The sequence below is a fragment of the Camelus ferus genome, chromosome 22 (assembly GCF_009834535.1).
Source record: "Camelus ferus isolate YT-003-E chromosome 22, BCGSAC_Cfer_1.0, whole genome shotgun sequence".
NCBI lineage: Eukaryota > Metazoa > Chordata > Mammalia > Artiodactyla > Camelidae > Camelus > Camelus ferus.
The window spans coordinates 15,372,101-15,391,457 of record NC_045717.1 but is presented as its reverse complement, the minus strand read 5'-3'; the positions used below and the strand labels follow the sequence as shown (position 1 = coordinate 15,391,457).

The 19,357-nt window shown below is 46.3% G+C and overlaps 1 protein-coding gene across 8 annotated transcripts in view; it reads left to right on the top strand.

Moving 5' to 3' along the window:
• Positions 1 to 19,357, top strand: part of GATAD2A (GATA zinc finger domain containing 2A) — a 92,523-nt gene that overhangs the window by 22,858 nt on the left and 50,308 nt on the right. For all 8 annotated transcript variants that reach the window (XM_032465167.1, XM_032465173.1, XM_032465166.1 and 5 more), the window contains exon 2: positions 13,485 to 13,573. The gene's annotated coding sequence lies outside the window, so the exon portion shown is untranslated. The remainder of the gene's footprint in view (positions 1 to 13,484; positions 13,574 to 19,357) is intronic.

Here is a 19,357-nt window from a genome sequence, read left to right as displayed (position 1 = left end):
TCCCCCAAGCTCCACGTCCCCTGGGCCTTGTGTCTTCCGCTGTTCTTACACTCTTCTTGGCTGTGTCAGTGGCCAGGGGATCTGTCTTCTTCCCACTGGTCTGTGTCTGCTCTGTTCCCCGCCATGTGTGAGTGCTCTGCTGTTCTAATGGAAGGAAAGAGTAAGTCTGTGCATGTGCTCCTTGCCAAGGACCCCTAGTTTGCTGTGTGGCATGCTAAGAGTGTGGTTGGCTTGTGTGTACATCTCATTGGAAATGAAGATGAAAAGATCCTGTTTTCTGGCCTTGGGGGCAGTTTTGTTTATTTGTTTGTTTGTTTAATTGAAGTTTTGTTGATTTACAGTGTTGTGTTTCTGGTGTACAACATAGTGATTCAGTTATACATATATATTCTTTTTCATTATAGGTTATTACAAGGTATTGAATGTAGTTCCCTGTGTTATACATTAGGACCTTGTTTATCTATTTTATATACAGTAGTTTGTATCTGCTAATCCTAGACTCCCAGTTTATCTACCCACCCCACTTCCCCCTGCTGGCTGTGTTGATCAGGTCCTTTAAGCCCCTTCTCTTGGCTTGTACCCTTCCAAGTTAGGGGCTCAGAAATACGTGCTTTGTCAACCTCTGAGGGTTTTAGCGTCTTTTACAGAATGTTAAGATGCACACGAGTCATGGAATTTGCTGTTTCGTCCGTGGGAAAAGGGTTTGCACAACAAGGGTCACTCCTCCAGGAAGTTTCCAGCAATTCAGTAAAGGCCTAAGTTTTAGTGTACTCTTAGAAGAGGAATCGAGGGTGTGCTGCTCTTTGCTTTAGGAAGTTTTTCCAGAGTCTTTGGAAAGATCCAGCCTTAGGATGGTTTCAGAGTCAGGTTGTCCTGGAAGGTGTGTTAGTTCAGATTTGAGCCTGGGCCTGGGAGATGGCTTATCTGGGTCTGGATCCCCATTTAACTTCTTAACCCTGTGACCCTGGCCAATCACCTTGACTTCTCTCAGCCTCAGTTTTCTCATCTGTCAAGTGTGGGCATCAGTGGCAGTCTCTGTGTGAAGTGTGAGTGGGAATAGTAGTACCCCGTGTGAAGTGTGGGTAGCATTGGTAGCACCTCATTCTGTGGTCATAAGGATTAAATGAAACCAAGCATGTAAAGTACTGGCACTACACTTGGCACCAAATGAAGAACTCAGTAATTGTTAGCCACTGTTGCACTTTTCTTTCCCTCCTTTAGTAACAAAATCTCTTGTCAGTGTGTTAAAGATGATTCTCTGGATGTTCCTGATATTGTCAGTAGTCTTTTCTGTGGTGGTTTGAATCTGTGTGCCTAGCAGTAGCTTTTTTTGTGGAGATGAGATTATGTTCATCTATTTATTTATTTACTTTTTTTTTTAATGAAGGTACTGGGGTTTGAACCCAGGCCTGCATGCCAAGCAGGCACTCTACTTACTGAGCTGTAACCACCCCTCTGACGAGCTTTCTCAAGAGTAAGGCCCTCCCCTCCCTGTTCTACCAAAGCCTGATAAACACTGACAAGGAGTCCTGAACCTGAACCCTCACCCTAGCAGTAGTGTCACGGGTCTTGGGGACAGACCTATGGGGCCTGGGTCTCAGGCTGGATCTTGGTGCTGGGTGGTTGGGTAGGACCTGGGTCTGTATGAGGCAGCTGGAGATAGAACATGGCAGGAGGGTGGGCCTTAGAGAAGGCCAGAGGGTCCCCTGCAAGGCTGGCCCAGTAAAGGCCGGGTGAGTGAATGCCCCCACCCTTGCCCCTGTGGCATTGCCCCTCTTTCTCCTTCCTTGCCCCTTTTGGCCTGTGCTGGCCTTGCGGCTTCCTTGCAGAGAGGGCTGGTAACCTGGGATATGAGGTGACTTCCCAGGAGGTGTCCTGCTTGCTTTGGCTTGTACTGGCAGGACTGTGCTTTGAGGATATTGGGATGAGGTGGACTTTGTGGGCTGCTTGAGAACCTGACCCCACTTAAGACAGTATTTCTCTGGGATGTGTGGTCTGCTTTCTCAACAACTGACAGTGGAAGTGCACATTTGCCTTGAGGACAAAGTGCATGCTAGCCTGGTGTGTGCACATGGGCTTGTGCATGTGCACGTGTGTGATGGCTCTGTATGTGCTTGCGTGTGTGTGCGGGACCTAGTGGCTGGAGTTGAGCCTGACACAACCACTCTGGTGTGTGCAAATGAAGGAAAGACATTTCAGTCCGTGATGAACATGGGCTTTGTGTGGCAGAGTCCTTCCTTTTGTGGGGCCCCTGGCTTACTCTGGGCTTGATGCTCAGGTACAGGCAAAGTCCCACTGAGGGCACAGCACAAGCCTGTGTGGTCCTTGCAGATTTCTTCAGACCTTATTTTAAGGCAGAGATTCATGTGACATTTTCATTGTACCTCACGGCCACATCAGTCTTTTTTTTTTTTTTTTTTCTTTTCCCTCCTCTTGTGTCTCAGCTGACCTCTCAACTGGAGAGGGGGCTCCCCAGGGTGAGGGCACTTTTTCTCTTTCACCACTTCCTCCCATGGGTGCAGGTCCCTTCCATATTATCTTTTTTCTCTTCTTATCTGGTTTGGTGAAGATTTTTCTTATAGCTCCGCTTGTACAAGATCTTTTGCTAGAGTTCAGTAGGTGTTCTGTGAGAATTGGTCCACTTGTAGATGTATTTTTGATATATTTGTGGGAGAGGGTGAGCTCCCATACTTCTATTCTGCCATCTTGAAGCCTCTCTGAATTTTCTCAAGGCACATCAGTTTTAGTACTGGACTCTCTTATCAGCAAGGAAAACTCTGACTCAAGGCAGCAGCAGCCAAGCATATTTAGAAATTCTGGTCTCTTTGCCATTGCACCCCAGGAGGCAGGCCCTTCACTTTTCTAAAGCTGCAGTGGGGGTTGGGAGTTTGGCCTTTGCTGCTTCTCTCCTCTTGGAGCGGGCTTCTCCAGGTGTCTGACCCCCAGAACAGTTTCCTTCCTGCTTACTCCCTAGATGCTGGCTCTTTGGCCCAGTTGAGCAGAACTCTTCCCAGCCAGCAAGGCTCTGTGTCTGCCCAGTACTTCCTCTCCCCAGTGTGAGGATAAATGATGGGAAATGTTCATGCAGGCTGCTGGGAAGCTCTGATGGCCTAGAGAAGCCGGGTATAGCCTACCCTCCCCTCTTCCCTGCCTCTTCTGAGACTTTGGGGAGGCTCTGCTTCTTCCATCCTGGGCTCAGTCTGCCCTATAAGGGCTGAGGGCAGTGAGAACAGTTTGACAGTTCTCTGAAGCCCTCCCTGAGGAGCCACTCTATTCCTGACATCCTCTGATCATACTTTTATTGTTGGACACATTGTCAAGGAGATGTGGCCTCTTTTCATGTCCTTTCTCAATTTGCTCTTAATTGGCTTGCATAGTGCAGGCCATGATTTAAGATAGATGTGGCCATTGTTGCGGTTTCTTCCTTAGAACTTTCGCAGCATTTTAGTCAGTCACACAGTTTTTGTGATGGTTGTGATACATCATCAGAGTTTGTGGCAGTGATGAAGCTTCTGGGGCTGGGAGCTGGCTTATTGGCCTGGACATTGCTGTGAGGCCTTCGGACTCCTGGGCTGAACACGTGGCCTCAGTCTGGCCATCAGTGCTGCACCATTGCTCTAGTCACGTCTCAGAAGTTACCAATTGATTTTGACTGTTTGACCTGGCCTCTGATAGACAGTCAAAGAAACTGAATTCTGCCTCTTAAGGAAGCTTGGTTGCTCAGATGATTGTAGGTTGTTTTGTATTTGAAGACCTAGCATTAGATTGGATTTCTAGAATTCTACCAAGGCCTCCCTCCTGTCCAAAATTCAGCTTGGGGGCATCTGGAAGTTTTGTAGGTGGATGACACTGACCTTGCCACTTGCCTGGATACTTACTAGCTGCCCTGGATTTGGATCTAGGCGGACCCTTTGGTGTTCTGGAAACTACCAGCTTATGTAGACCTTGGTCACTCCTTCCCAGTGTCCTGTTGCCAGCCTGGAGGATCAAGATGGCAGAGGCCACCTGAGGCTCCAGGTCTGTCCAGCTTCAGTGGGACTGCTGGTGGGTGCTTTCCTCAGCAATGAGCAAGCAGTAGCCTTGCCTCCTAGGAAGTACCCAAGTGCCACAGGGACTCTTCTGGGCAGAGGTGAGGAGTGGGGTTTGGAGATGAAAACTGGAGATCTCCCCCCTGGCTGTGTGGGTCTGCCCAGTTTACATTTCTTTGATGATATTTCTGCCCATCCTACCTGCTGCTCCCGGACCAAAATGTCTTATCTTGGACCTTACAGGGATAAGCTATGTGAACTGCTATAGGTAGAGTTTGTTTGAATTTCAGAACCATGAAGCTTTTTCCTTTAAATTATTTATTTATTTGTTTGTTTGTTTATTTTTGTGGCGGGGAAGGTAATTAGATTTATTTATTTTTGGAGGAGGTACTGAGAATTGAACCCACGACCTCATACATGCTAAGCATGCACTCTACCACTTGAGCTATATATACCTGCGCCCCCCTCCCCAAGGTTTTTCCTTTAGCCCAGGTAGGTCTTCATTTGTATACTGTGGAGCCAGCACCGAACGCTGCTCCTGCTGCTCCCTCACTGCTCTTGAACAATAGCACGTTTCCTCTTTTTTATTCCAGTTCTGGAAAGTAAGATACTGGTTCTTAAACTTGTGGGGAGCACCTGCCCTAGGTTACCAGACTGCACTGGATTTAGCTTCTTGTTTGCCAGGACCACCTGTTTGAAGATGGCTGGTGAAGAAGTAAACTGGGCTCAGAGTACGGCTTTCATGTTGCTCCTCAGAGAGACTTGGGATAATTTGCTGGTCTTTGCCCTTCCAGGAATATGCAGATCAGGGTTGGTGCCTGTGCCATCACAGAGAGTTGGGGTCTCTCTTCTTGGCATGGAGATGGTGCTCAGCTCGTGGCTTTGCTTCCACCTTCCCAGCACACACGAGCCCACGGCCACTGGACTTGGGTTGAGGCAGCACGTGGCACCTGTGGCCAGGGCTGGAGGACACCCTGTCCATTGGTGAAAGGATTCTTGCCTTTCCAGGAGATTGCCTGTGTGATACATAAGGTGTTACTTTTTAAAAAAGAAACTCAAAACTTGCCAGAATAGAATGGCTGGAGGTTTTATTTCTTGACGTGAAAATAAATGTGAATATAGCTAATACAGCTAATACAGCTGGTTGAGATGCTGTGTGACATGGAGGCTGCCTTGGATGGTGCCTTGTTGAAAACGAGGCCCACTGCTGTGGGAACCTCCTGTTCAGGCCTCCTGCTACAATGGAGGTCTTCTGCAGTTGGGGCTTTTTGTGATCCTCACTCTAAAGTTTTTCTGTTCTAACTGGTCCTGGAGACTCAGTTGCCCCCTCAAACTTCCCTCCCTCCTTGTTAATCCTCTCAGGAGGACCCTGCATATTTTGCAGTCACAGGTCACACAGGGACATGTCTGTTTGGAAAGGAGACTGACTGCTTCCCAAGCCAAACTATGTAGAGAACCCCAGAAAATCATTTTCACCCCTCTCCTTATTCTGGAGCAGTTAACCAAAGTGGCAGTTGGGGTGCTCTGGGTGTACCTATCTGAAATGATTGGCAATGAAATGCCCTCCCTCTGTGTGAGTTGGGTGCCTCATGTGGGATCACTTGGTGTTACTAGTTTTCTACACAGCGTCCACTGACTTGGCCAGTGTGGTGACTCCCCTGGGCCTGGCTCTGCCTCACAACATAGGTGGGCTTGGTGCTCACACCTTGATGGGGGAGATGCAGTGCTTTCCTCTTCAGTTATGTTGATTGGTGGGTGCACTGTTTGGACTAGTTGTCTGTGTCTCCCTTGTCTAGAGTTTGACCTGTTTGGAACTCAGGGCTCATACTCCCGGTAGGCCTGTGCAAAGTTTCTTAAGTCTAGCTCTCAACTGCTCCAGGGTGTAGGTTTGGGTTGTGCTGTGATATCTCTGGGTTCCACTTACAGGAAAAGATTGTGCCCAAGATGAGCTAGTCATCTTTGTCATTCATCTGACAGGCATTTCTTGACTCCCTTGGTTCATGCTGTGAAATGGGGCTGGAACGGGTATGTCCTGGGGAGACAGAGTGCTTTGGGAGGTAAGAGCTGGGGTGAGACAGGCGTACTTGAAGTCCATCTGAGGTATTAGATGCCGCTTTCATCTCACTGTTCTAAGTCTTTCCAGTACCTTTTTGTGCAGTTTATGTGGGGAGTGGAGGAAAGGAGTAGTTGATAGTGGAGCATGTCAGGGACATGGCTGGTCTGGGAAGCAGGGCTCTACAGCCATATTTTGGCTGTGGGTATACCGGGCCTATGGGATTTGTTCTGTACACACTTAGGCCCCAAAAGGTTATAAAATGATTTGTTCTGCCTTGAAGAGACATTATGCTGAGTGAAATAAGCCAGACAGAAGAGGACAAATAGTGCATGATTCTACTTACATGAGACACCTGGAGTAGTCAGATTCATAGAGAGAGAACAGAAAGTAGGATGGTGGTTGCCAGGGGTGGGAGAGTGGGGAAAATGGAGAGTTAGTGTTTAATGGGGACAGTTTCCGTTTTGCAAGGTGAAAGAATTCTGGAGATGGATGGTGATGGTTACACTAAAGTGTGAATGTACATATCACTGCTGAACTGTACATTTAAAAATGGCTAAGACAGTAAATTTTATGTTATATCTATTTTACCACATTAAAAAAGGAAACCTTTCTGAATTCAGAAATACCCTTCATCCTTACAGGAGTTACCCTCCAAGAGTTAAGCCTAGGAAGAAAGGAACAAAAACTCACATTTTGTCTACCTTATGCCAGGTACTAGGGGATTTAAAAAAAAAAGTATGGTTCTAGAAGGCTCATTGTAACATCATCTTGGGAGCATGATTCCGTGGGTGTTCTTTGGTTCCCAGGGATGGGGCCTGGATGCACTTCCTCCATTTGGTAGGGTGACACAGAACTGGGGTCTACAGGGGATTTTGGGAGAGCGGTGTCCAGGAACATTTGAGGTCTTCTTTGCTGCAGTGCTTAGCACAGAGATCGCAGGTATTCCTTGTTCTCCTGTGGCTCGTTGTTAGAGAATTCCCTTAATACGATGCATATTGGAGGATATACACAGAGGGGAGACATCAGTTTGTAGGTGCTTGTTACTAAGACAAATTATTTCCTCTTTTGTTCTTGTGACATTTTCTTCAGGGTGTCCTTTAATATCCTAATGCCCAAGTGCTAACCACTTCAAACACAGTACCAAAGTCTCAGACTTGTCTAGATGTGGACATGTGATTTCTGGGCATTGTAAATATGGTTTATCTGAAGTTTTGAACTGCCAAGTGGACTGCCTGGGCAGCTGCTGGTGAGCGAGTATGGAAACGCTGAAAGGAACCTCGTTTATAAGGAGTCAGAATATTTTGAGGAACAACATTAATCACATTAGTAAAAGTAAGAACTAGTTGCTTCTGTTTGAGAGCCTGCCTGGAGCCAGAGCCTATCACTTTGTACTTGGGATGGTCTCGAGGCCTGAGGGGCTGGGTGGGCTCCCACGGCTGGATTTGGCCGCAGACTGGATGGACTGTTGAACTATCAGGAGGGCAGGTGGTGGTGTGGGATTCATCGTGGGACTTGCTCATCAGCATCGTCAGGATGGTCTGGTGGTGTGAAAGAAAGGGATGCCTGGAATGTTCAGGAGAGAGGAGGGATGTAGTGGAGTTGAGTCTTCAAGAGGGCAGGGATCTGCTGGAAGGATTGTTGCTGGGTTTTTTAGGGAGGGAGGGATATGGGATCTTGGCAGTAGGAAAGGGAGGGGAGCGCAGGGTGTGGGTAAATGGGTGCTGTGGTAGCTCACACTACTCAGCGGTGACAGGGGAGGTGCTTCCAGATACAAGGCCATTGAGGCTTGTGGGACCCTCCAAGCACCTTTCTCCAAACATCTGTGTGAGGGAGGTGGGGAGAGCTCCCTGCTTATAAGTTCTGTCCCCCCTCCTGAAACGGGCTGTGATGATGCTGTGGCCTTGCCTGTCTCCATGTTGCTTCTTTCTGATGTTGACTTGATATTCTAATTAAGGATAGAGTTTATATTGTTATGTTTTTGCGTCGTTGATGGTGGAAACATAGTGGTTGAGTATTTATAACTCACAGAGGATGCCATTTTGCCATTTCTTCCTCCATGCCTCGTTGGGCCTTGGATAAGGAGATGAACAAGAGCCCTTTCTCTTATGGAGTGTAGTAGTTTGGGGGAGAGAACCTAGTGGGATGCTTAATGTCAAATGTCAGGATAAGCTATTCCAAGTGATGGGGCTGTAGTCTTCAGGGATGGAAGGGGAGAGGGTACCTGAGTAACATGTTTTGAGTCTGAAAGATGAGTAGGGGAAAGGAAGGACTTTCCTGGTGGTGAGAACAGCATGTGCAAAGGCCCAGTGGTGGAGGCAGGCAGATATGGTAGGTATGACGAATCAAAACAAGGCCAGTGTGGTTGGAGCCAGGAGCATGCTGTGTGTGTACATACATATGTGCATACTAGATGACTTCATAGGGTCACTTGGGCCTTAACCTTAACAGACAGCGTTAAAGTTCATGGTGAGGTGTTGGGAGCATTGCAGGGGCGGAGGGTTAAGGAGCTTTAGGAACAGCTGCATTGGCACAGTGTGGGGAGTGGACAAGTCAGTCCCTTGGTGAGGCCATGGTTACCTAGTGAGACCATGGTTACCGTGGCTGAGGCAGCACAGGTAGGGACAGACCAGAGGCCTGGAGAGCACATACTGGGTTGTTACCCCAGTAGAAGCTTTGCCTCGACAGTGGAAACCAACCACCTCTGGTTGCCAAAATAGGCTCGTGCAGCCGGCCTCACTGCCAGCTCCTTGGCCCTCGTGGGGCTGGTTCTTTGCTTCTCTCGTCTGCCTAGTCATGCTCTCCCTCACTCTGTGGGGAATATAGGGTTAATGAGGCCCCGTGCCTTGGGGAGAGCAGGTACTGCTTGGTCCCCAGGGGCTGACGTGTAGCCAGAGCATCTCTTTGCTGTCCCTCTGCTTTGACTTGTTGTCTCAGGCCTGCTGCTGTGCCTGAGTCACCTCTGTCCTCTAATGCTCAGCACAGCCTGTTAGGGCCACAAATTAGGTAGCCAGTATTTTTGACTTTGGGGCCGTATGGTCTTTGTCGTTACTAATCAGCCCTGCCCTGTAGGTGAAAGCAGCCAGTGCATACTTAAGTTGGCATGGCTGTATCTCAGGAAAACCATTCACCAGAGCAGGCCCGGGCAGTAGTTTGCTGACCCCTGAAATAGGGAATAAACTCTGGCCCAAGTTAATCCTTCCCTCACCAGGAAGTACATGTTGGAACAGTGTCACCTTGGGGCTTCCTTGAGATAATCCACTCTTGCCCTACCTCAGTTTCTCCCTTTCTGATGATTGGGCTGGCTAGGGAATTTCTCTCCTTGACAATTAGCAGTACAGTTGCTAAGACTGTTGGCAGAGAAGGTCTAGGGTGGCTGTTTTTAGGGGGTGCTCATTTTGTGTGGAACATGTGGACTTTGTGAACCTAGGGGTGGGAGAAGGTGAATGGTATTGTTGGGTTTCACCTTGGAGTTTTTTGGCTTAATGTCTTGTTCCCAGGACTGGATTGGAGCCAGTGTAGTAAATATTTGGGGGCAGATGCAATTGAAGAATTTTAAGAACAGGGCAAGTGTTTGATGAGTGCAGACTGATAGGAGGAGACCAGAGGTGTGCAGCTTCCATGGGGCCAGGCCTCAGAAGGGATGATGGGGCCCTCTGGGGTTGGGCACCTTGGAGAGCCCGGGTTTCCCTATCAGGTGCCCATGACCCCTGAGAGCTGTCTCTGGGCTGGCCATGAGCACTGCAACTTGAGCGTCTCTGTGGAACTGGAGCTCCCTAGACAGCAGCCAGTGTCTGGCCAGGGGCTCCTCTCCTCAAGTTAAAAAGGGAGCCAGCCTCACTTGTCTGAGCTGGGGAGGGTGAAATGGCAACAATGGACTTCTGTTGCCCAAAGTGCAGTGACTTGATTTCATGTAAATCACTAATCACTGCCTTCTCACCAAGCATGATATCCCTCAGATTGGAAATTCTTATGTTTGGGTAGGATGCAGACGCGGGGTGTTGTGTGTGTGCGCATGTAAGTAGAGTACCCAGGTGCAGGGTCAAAGCCAAACCATAATGATTTATCAAGGGAGCGGAAGAGTCTCTTATGAGTTGGTAATTGTGTACTTAAGGGTTACTTGATACTGTTTTAAATGTATGGGTTGGAAATAAAAACAGTAAAAGCTCTCTAAACCCAACCAGTGCAGGGTAATGGCAAAACAGCCCAAATGATATATCAGTGAATAGTGATTATAGTTTTAGAGAAATACGCCCAGTTCTGATGGTGCTAAGTGGTCTCTGCTTGGTTTCTGTTCCTTTGTGAATTTTGCACTAATTGTATTGAGGGGCTGCTGCTGTGTGAGCTCCTCAGATTGGTTCTTTCTCCCTCGATGTTTAACCATCTCTGTTCATTCATTCCATAAATATTTATTGAGCACCAGTATGTGTCAGACAGTGTTGTAGGTGCTTGAAATAAAATTAGGCACCAGGCAGACAGACACCACTTTCCTTGTGGCATTTATGTTCTTGCCAGGTAAGAAAGTCCATAGATATAGTAGCTGTGTTGTGTGGAGTTTGGGAAAGGGCCAGGGCCGTGAGGATGAAGGGGGCAGGGTGAGCAGGGTGGGCCTCTTCGAGGGAGACATTTGAGCAGTGATTTGGAGGTACACGGAGGAGTTAGCCATCAGGGGCAGGGTGATGGAGGAAGTGGGTGCAGCTAGCACAAATGCTCTAGCAACTACTGGTAGAGCAGGCAGTATACAGACATTTCTGAGAAACTGTGAAGCTGAATATGGACTAGGCGTTTGTTGACACTTAGGGATTATCATATGGTAGTTATGTTTTCAAAGGTCATTTTCAACTTGGGATACAAATTGAAGAATTGATAAAATCATGAAGTATCTGGGATTTTGTTGAAAATATAAAAGGACCCCAGGATGGGAGGGTGCCTGGTGTGTTGGAGGCCTGGCCATGTTGAGGCCAGCGTGGCTGGAGGAGAGTGGACAGGCCTCTGGGGCTAGGAGAGGATAGGGCTTCACTCTGAGTGAACATAGGGCCTTTGGAGGGTTTTGAGCTGAGGAGTGAAAGCAGGGGGTCCAGTTTGCAGACCTTTTCCTACCAAGGGGGGGAGGGTAATGTGGCTAGTGGAGGTGTGAGAGGTGGTTGGACCCCAGATATGTTTGGCAAAATCAGTCAGATTTCCTGATGGATTGAGTGATGGGTAGGTAGTCCGATCAAGAACGCAACTCCAGATTTTAATTTGAGTATCTTGGAAGACTGGATTTGCCATGAGCTGAGATGGGTAAAGCTATGGTGAAGCTTAAAAGTCTCAGGTGACCTTAGAACTTGCATGTTATATTCTGTCCCATGATGCACTGTGTGCATTATGATAGCAGATTAAGGTGACCTTCCTCCTCGCAGGGTTAAATTAACCCTTTAGGGAAATGTATGTCTTATGGTCTCGCTGAGTTAGGGTACTTGGCTCTTTGTCAAAAATCATTTGTCCACATGTGCATGGGTGTATTTTGTTCATCTATCTACTTGTCTGTCTTTATGTCCGTATTACACTCTATTGGTTGCTGTAACTTTATGGTATGTCTTGAAATCAGGTTGTGTTGTCTTCCAGATTTGTTTCTGTTTTTCGGTGTTTCACTGTACTAGGTCCTATGCATTTCCTTATAAATTTTGGAATTTATAATTTTTTTCCTGCAAAAAAGCATCCTTATAACTTTTGATTGGGGCTTTGACTCTGGATCAAGTTATGGGAGAATTGACACCTTCTGACCCATGGGAAGGTCCTCTATTTATTTAGGTTTTGTTTCATTTCTCCTAATGATACCTTACTGTAGTTTCAGGTTATAGGTCTTGCACATCTTTTTAAAGTCAAATTTATCCTTAAGTATTTCTCATTTATGCTAGTATTAATAGATTTTTTTAAAAAAGCTTTGAGTTTTGGTTGTTTGTTGTCAGTGTGTAGACATACTGTTGATTTTTGTGTATTGACCTTGAGTCTGAAGAGGGCAGGTGCTTGGAAAAGCCCAGGGCCCCTGCTTCTGAGACTTCCCCCTCTATGGCAGAGAGAAACCTTGGCTTGGAAGGTATGAAGGAACTAGGATTAATGGCATCCACTGTGTTTACCAGTCTGACTAGGGCCAAAAAGAGTGGCAGAAAGGGCCCCTCTCCCTAAGCAGCCCTGGTGGTGGCTGCAGCCAGCCAGCCCTGGGCCTCACTAAGGACGATGCTGTGTGTTCCTTGGTGCCCAAGGGTCTTTCCATAGAATTCACTGATACTTGCTTATTTTGCAAGTTCTCCTGTGAGAGTGTTTCTCGCCATCCATGAGCTGTGAATTGCTGTGAACCCAGTTTAAAAATAAAGGTTTCATATCAGAGCAACCTCCTGGTAGTCATGTGGATGCAAAGAATGACAACAGAGGTGATATTGACAATGTTCGGCAAGCTACAACTGACAGAACTGCCTGGGCACCTGAGATTTGGCTAGTTTGCTAGATTCAGCCTCTGTGCCCAGAGCCCTGGACATCTGACATCATAAAGGAGGGGAGTTCCTAGGGCCATACTTTCTCTGTGACCTTGGGAGAGTTCCTGAACATTCTTGAGCCTTAGTTTTCCTATCTGTGAAACAGGCAGCCCCTTCCTCCCTGGGCAGTGTAAGCCCTTTGGAGATGATCCCGTGGTGAAACTTCCAATTGCCCTGCAACAGTGAACCTGCCTCCATGTGAGAGGTGAAGTTTGCTTGTTCCCAGCACCTCATGCCCTCAGCTTCTTGAGGACAAACCCAGTACTGCCTGAAATGGTGGGTGGTTTCCTTGGGGTCTGTGTCAGGGAGTAGGCACTGGGAAGGAGAGAGATCATATCTAGAGAGGAAGACCTGGGTGACCCTGGGCAAGTTCCCAAATATCAGATGTGTTAGGTCCCTTATCTATAAAAGGGAGATGATTGTATAACTTACCCCTAAGATTGTCCTGGGGATTCAGAGAAATACTGAGTTTTAGCATAGTACCCAGAACTAACTAGTGAACATCTATTAAAAGCTAGTATTTTTATTTCTATCATGTGTCATTACTGTTATAGTCAAAACCTTGGATCATTTTCTGTGTGTTCAGTATGTTGGCATGTGCTTGTGTACTACCTCTTGTCTCCATCCATATTACTAAAGATGGGATCTTTAGTGTCTAGCATGTTAGTAATTTATTGGTTAGCACATTTTATTGGGTTATATGCCAGAGACTGATAGAAATTGATTTCTCCAGCTTGCCCTCCTGTGGAATGTAGCAGAGGCATAGTTCTGGTTGAAGTCTAGAAATTGGCTGTGTAATTCCAGGGATTGGAGACATTTAAAATTGCTGATATGTTCCAGAAATTTTCCTTGCAAACTCAGTGTTTCTTCCTCTGTCCTTTGCTTTAGGTTGGCCAGCACGTTGACAGAAGTTGCCTTTTGACTTAGTGCCCACCATGGCCGGTTGGTAGGACCATCGTCCTGTGCTCAGAAGCCAGGTGAGTGCTTAGGGTCTGACATTTGTGGAATGGAGGCACTGACTTGCCAGAAGGCCTCATTCAGGCCCTTGGACATTTGAAATGGAGTGCTGCTTCAAAAACTGATGGCCGCCTCCTAGAGGAGAAGGAGGAAGGCATGTCTCTCTGGCATTGCACGGTGGGCTATCTCCATGGGGCTGCCCAGGCCCTGCCTCTTCCAGGATAGCCATTTGCTCTTTCTTCGCTTCTCAGGGGTTGCTTGAAAAGCCCAGACCCAAGTAGGATGAGTCATACTCTGTGAGGATCAGGGGCAGAGGATAATCCTGGCCAGGTGGCCTTTGCCCTCTGGCTATTCCTGTGATTTCCCAGTGCTGATGGTAGTGGTTAGAATTTATCCTTAACCACCAATAAGTGGTGCAGGGCCCTGGTACCAGTGCTTGGAGTTGATTGCCCTTACTGAGCTATCCTCACACTGCTTAGGACTCACAAATAGAGACTCTGTCCAGGGCTTTCGGGACCCAGCAGGGCAGAACCTAACCCCAGGTGGGATTTTGTCTGTTATTATCAGGGCCTGGCCAGTGATGTTTTGGGCCAGGGCTGCCTACGTGGGAAAGAACATAGAACTGAAGAGACATCTTAGAACATGGAGACAGCTCAGAGAGCTATAGGGTTGGTTAGCTGCTTCCTCTTACAGGCCAGCCGGCTGGTGACTTTCCAAAGGTTGTATACCCTTCTGACAGTGTCACAGCTGCCCGGGGTGAGAACTGGCTTCTCAGACTTGTCTGCTGAGCTGAGCAAACTGTGTGACAAAGGTTGGGTGTTGATTTGTGAGGTTTCAGCTTTTATCTGGATATAGCAAGAAAACAGGGGCATGGTCAAGTAATCCTGAATGAACAAACTTCATTGGTGTTAAAAAAACAAAAACAACTTTAAAAAAAATTGAGATAATTTGCATATGGAACTTTTTACATCTGGAAAATGTCTTACCTGCAGCCCAGTGGGGTGAGTGACCATCCCTTGTCCTGCAGCCCAGAGCATTGTCTGAAGGCAGTGAGCTGTCTTAGGGTTCTCTGAGGTCCTGGGCTGGGTGCCCCTGCCTTTGCCTGGTCTTTTGTTAACTAAGAAGTACGTGGTCCAAACAATAAGTACTTGCTGAATGAATGAATGAAAACTTCATTTCCTATCACAGGGCCAGTAAGGAAGACACAGCCATAGCATTACAAAGCAATCAGTTTGGAGGTTCAGGAGGGAACTTTTGGAAGCCATATCTGGGAGCCTCTTGCCCTACCTCTCCAATGCCCAGTGCATGAAGGGGCTTGATGGGAAAGGATGGTCTGTGAATGGTAGTGGCAGGTGATGGTCAGTGTCAAACAATCAGAAGCAGCCTTGAGCAGTTATTTTTTTAAAGATGTATAAATATGTCAGCTTGTGTACTTTCTGTTGTGGGTGTAAATCAGCCCAGCAGATTGATTGATTGTTCCACTTTCAGTTGAACTGTGGCATGTGGTCAGCTGGGGTCTCCCCTCCTGCCCAGGACTCAGTGGGCACAGAGGAAGAGCAAGGCAGGAGGAGGGCTGGGGCCTTGAGAGTCCTTGAGGCCCACCCCACATTGTACATGGCTGTTGGTGTACGCACTGAGGGTCAGGCTGCCTGCTTGGGCTAATGGAAGTGGTGTCCACCCTTGAATTTTGCCTGTTAGTTGGTCCTGTTCGTTCAGCAGCTACATATACTGTTCACGTGCCAAGAGACTGCCCTTTTGCTTGATGTTAAGGATCAAAAATGGGTATGACTTATAGAGAGACAGATGATTTACAAGAAAAGCAAATGCAGATGACCATGGCATGAAAAATACTCAGTCTTTTCTGATACTAAGGATAATGTTCATTGGAGCTTCCCTAAGACAACACTCTGACCTTTTGTCCCGAGAGGTGGACACCGTTTCATTGGTGGCAATCAGGCATCACCATATGTTGCTTTTGCAGGTTCACAACTCCTCACAGGGGGATTTGCTTACTCTTTGGTTCAGCACATCCACTTCTAGAAATGTATCCCAAAGAGACACTGTCAAAAATAAGGATTGTGACAAGGCTGTTCATTACACCATTCTGAAGTAGCAAACTGGAAATGACTAAGATGTTTGTCAGTTGTGGCTGGGACTGATGGGGGTACATCTGCCAGTGGGTTGGAGCCAAGGCCCTGAGCAAAGGAAGGAGGGATGTCTTCGTGTCACAGTGACAGGATTTCTAGGGTAAAATGACGAGTAGAAAAAATAACATGGTGAAGGATAAAGAGATGTATTGCACTCACTTTTATTGCCCATCGGGAAAGATGGGGTGGTAGATAGCCGTATGTGTATTTGTTTATATTTAATTTTTTTTAATGGATATACAGACCATAAATAAACCACACTGTCACCTTCAGAAGGAAGAATGAGAAGGGGATAGGGTTGTCAGGAGACTCCTTCCAGTTTTCTTTCTGTGTAGCACCAGATGCATGTTTTACATAATTAGAAAACAAAATTATGTCATTTGTTGGGGGAGGGGATTCCTAAAAACCAAAAGCAGACTGAAATAAATGAATCTAGGTGCATGTCAGTTGTTCCTCAAGTTGGTGATTTAACCTCTTAGGATTTATTTCACATGACTTTAAAACAGTAGTTTGATTTGTAAATGTTTTAGTGAGATACACCATAAGGGCAACAATTAAAAAAAAACTTTATCCTTTTTTGGGAATCATATTTTTGGTGTCAGGTCAACAGTGCCAATAGTCTTACTAGTATATGTTGTAGGAGAAGACAACTAATTGATGTCTTTAAGGTCTAAAATTTTTAGGATGAAAGAAATATGCAAATAAAAGATCAAAGCACTTAAATTAAAATGTTTTAATTCTAAATCTGCATTGAGAACGTCCCAGTTGTGTACGATGGTACCAGGGTTGTGTCAGAAGGAACCATGGGGACTCCCCTGGTTAAGGGTAGGGCAGGTGAATGAGTTGAGAACGAGTCCCTTAGTTGAAGCATCAAATGTGTTTTAAAAAAAAAAAAAAATCCAGAGTTCATGTTGCTGCACAGAGGGAAGGAAGAGACTCACTGATACCCTTTCGCAGGTTAGGGAATCAACTCATTTTGAAAACTGATAGAGGAAAAGATGCAAGCATTTATCCTACCTCTTCTCTATGGACTGAACTTGCAAGGAACAAAATAGTGGGTAGGGGCAAGTTTCCCTCAAAGATGGATGGATGCTGCCCTACAGAATTTTCCAGGATGCTCTGTACTCACACCATCCAATGTGGTACCTGGAATATTGTGATTGAGGAAGTCAAGTTTTAATGTTATTTAATTTAAATCTATTTAAACAGCCTCATATGAAAAAAAAAATAGCCCTATGTGGCTAATGGACAGTGTAGCTATTGACATATTCTGGCTAATTAATGTGAAGTGATGGAATTATAAGTTCATATATTTGCAGACAACTAATGAAATGGTGGGTCAGGACAATGATTCTCAGTGGCTGCCAGCCCCTGAGGAAGGATGCACATGCTTCCAGAGGGATGTGTACTTGGTCGGGCCTCAAAATCTAGTTTATGGGAAATTGGGGTCATGTTACGTTGTACAACAGGGATGGCACTGACAAAAGCCAGTTGTGGGAAACAGGACAAATGGCCTAATTTCTGCAACATATGATTGAAAGGAAAGGGGCAGGGAAGCCTTTGGATTTCAACCAACTGTGACTTTGACAAAGATTGTGGAATGATTGTTTAATTGTTGACGATGTGATCATGGGATTGTGTTTTTGTGTCCTGTGGTGATAAATACTGAACTGTTCACTGATAAATAATGCATAGGATTCGCTTCATAGAGGCTGGTGGGTGTGAGGTGTGTGGAAGACCAAGGTTGGTCATCTGATGACCATGGAAGGTGGGTGGTGGGCCAGGGCAGTTAATTGTGCTGTTCTGTCTGCTTCTTTGGGTATGTTTACAATTTTCCATAATCAAAAGTTTGAAAAATGGGTTTGACCCTCAGGGGGCTTTATGATGCATGCCACCTAGATCAGGGGAAACACCTGTTTACAGAAGTGAGGGTGGTGGCCACTTGTGGCTAGTTTAAGTTCAAGCAGAAAACCTTCAGCAGAGATTCTGGAATGGCTGTGGAGGTCTTTGACCAGTAGCCTGTCAGGCGGGCCAGCCTCCCATTACAGCATCCTTATTTTCTGTAAAAACAGCACTCACAGTACGCTTCCTGGAGCCCTTGGAGAATTTTAGTGATACAGTGAATGCTGTTCCCATTTCACAGGTGAAGAAGCTGAGGTGCATGAAGGTGAACCAGGTATTCTGGTTTTGACCCGATGTACTGTGATGCCAGTGGCACCTTCTGTTCTTTGAGTCTCACCCCCCCGCAAGTACCTAGAATGCATCTTATCACCACATGTGCTTCTTCACTTCAATACCCTGATGCAGTAACATCCATAAGTTGTTTTCTGACATAAATTATATTGATTAAAAATCAGTCTCACCTCTCCATTGGTGTCTATCCATAGCAGCTGTAAATTAAGAGTGAATAATGAATAAAGTATGTAGGTAGCTGGTCTTCAACATGACTTTGTTTTATAAAAAGTAGTGTTTTACAAGTTTGATCCTTATGTGTAATCTAGGGATTACTGCAACTCCCAGTTTGGGAGGGACCTAAGTCCCATGTCTCTGCTTGCTTTGTGTCCACTGCCCACCCTACACATCTGTGTGTCTCCCTAAGGGCTTCCTCGGGCTGTGCTGCTCACCCATAGCAGGGTGAGAGCCTTTCGTTGGAACCCCCAAGGGTGTCCTTGGGGCCCACTCAGCCCCTGGTCCCTGGGAGAAGCTAAGCACGTGTGGGGATGAAATGAATGAGTGAAATACCTGTGAGATTGAGGTGTTTGGCACAGTCCCAGTGTGAAGCCTGTGACAGGCCTGACTTGAATCCTGCTCTGTGGTGGTGACCCATGTGACCCCAACCATCAGACATCTTGCCCTCTCTCCAAGTTGGCTTCCTGTTGGTAAATTGCCCCATTTGTGTCCCATGTGGTCACACCCCCATCTATACGGTGGGCTTGCTCTCTGGCCCCCTTAGTTGCTGTGCAAAATTGATGGTTGTTGCCTGTGGAGGGACTGCACCCAAGTGGACAATGGCTCTTCAGTTGTTTGGGATCTTGTTACACAGAGAAGTCTTTCCTTGAGGACTCTATTCTGTGTTCTTGGGGTCATAGTGAACCTCCTTTTGCCTTTTAGTAGTTTAATAACTGTAGATGGGTTATGGCTTTTGGGGTTAAGATTGTTTTGTTTTTATTTTCCTGCTTAAAAAAAAAAACTAAGGTAAAATCCACATAACATAAAATTCACCATTTTAACCAATTTAAAGTATATAGTTCATTGGCATTTAATATAATCATAATATTGTGCAGCCATCACCTCTAACTCTAGAACATGTTCATCACCCCAAAGGGAAACCTGTACCTATTAGCCTGTACTCCCCAACTCCCCCACTTCTTTGCCCCTCAGGGCCCTAGCAGCCACTAATCTACTTTCTGTCTATGGATTTGCCTGGTGCTGAGCATCTCAGATAAATGGAATCATATATAATATGGCCTTTTGTGTTTGGCTTCTTTCACTTAGCATATTTTCAGTTTATCTGCATTGTGACGTGAGTCAGGAATTTATTACTTTCTATGACTGAGTAATAGTCCATTGTATGGATATAACACATTTTGTTTGTCCATTCACCTGTTGATGGACATTTGGGTTGTTCTTACTTGTTGACTATTGTGAATAGTGCTG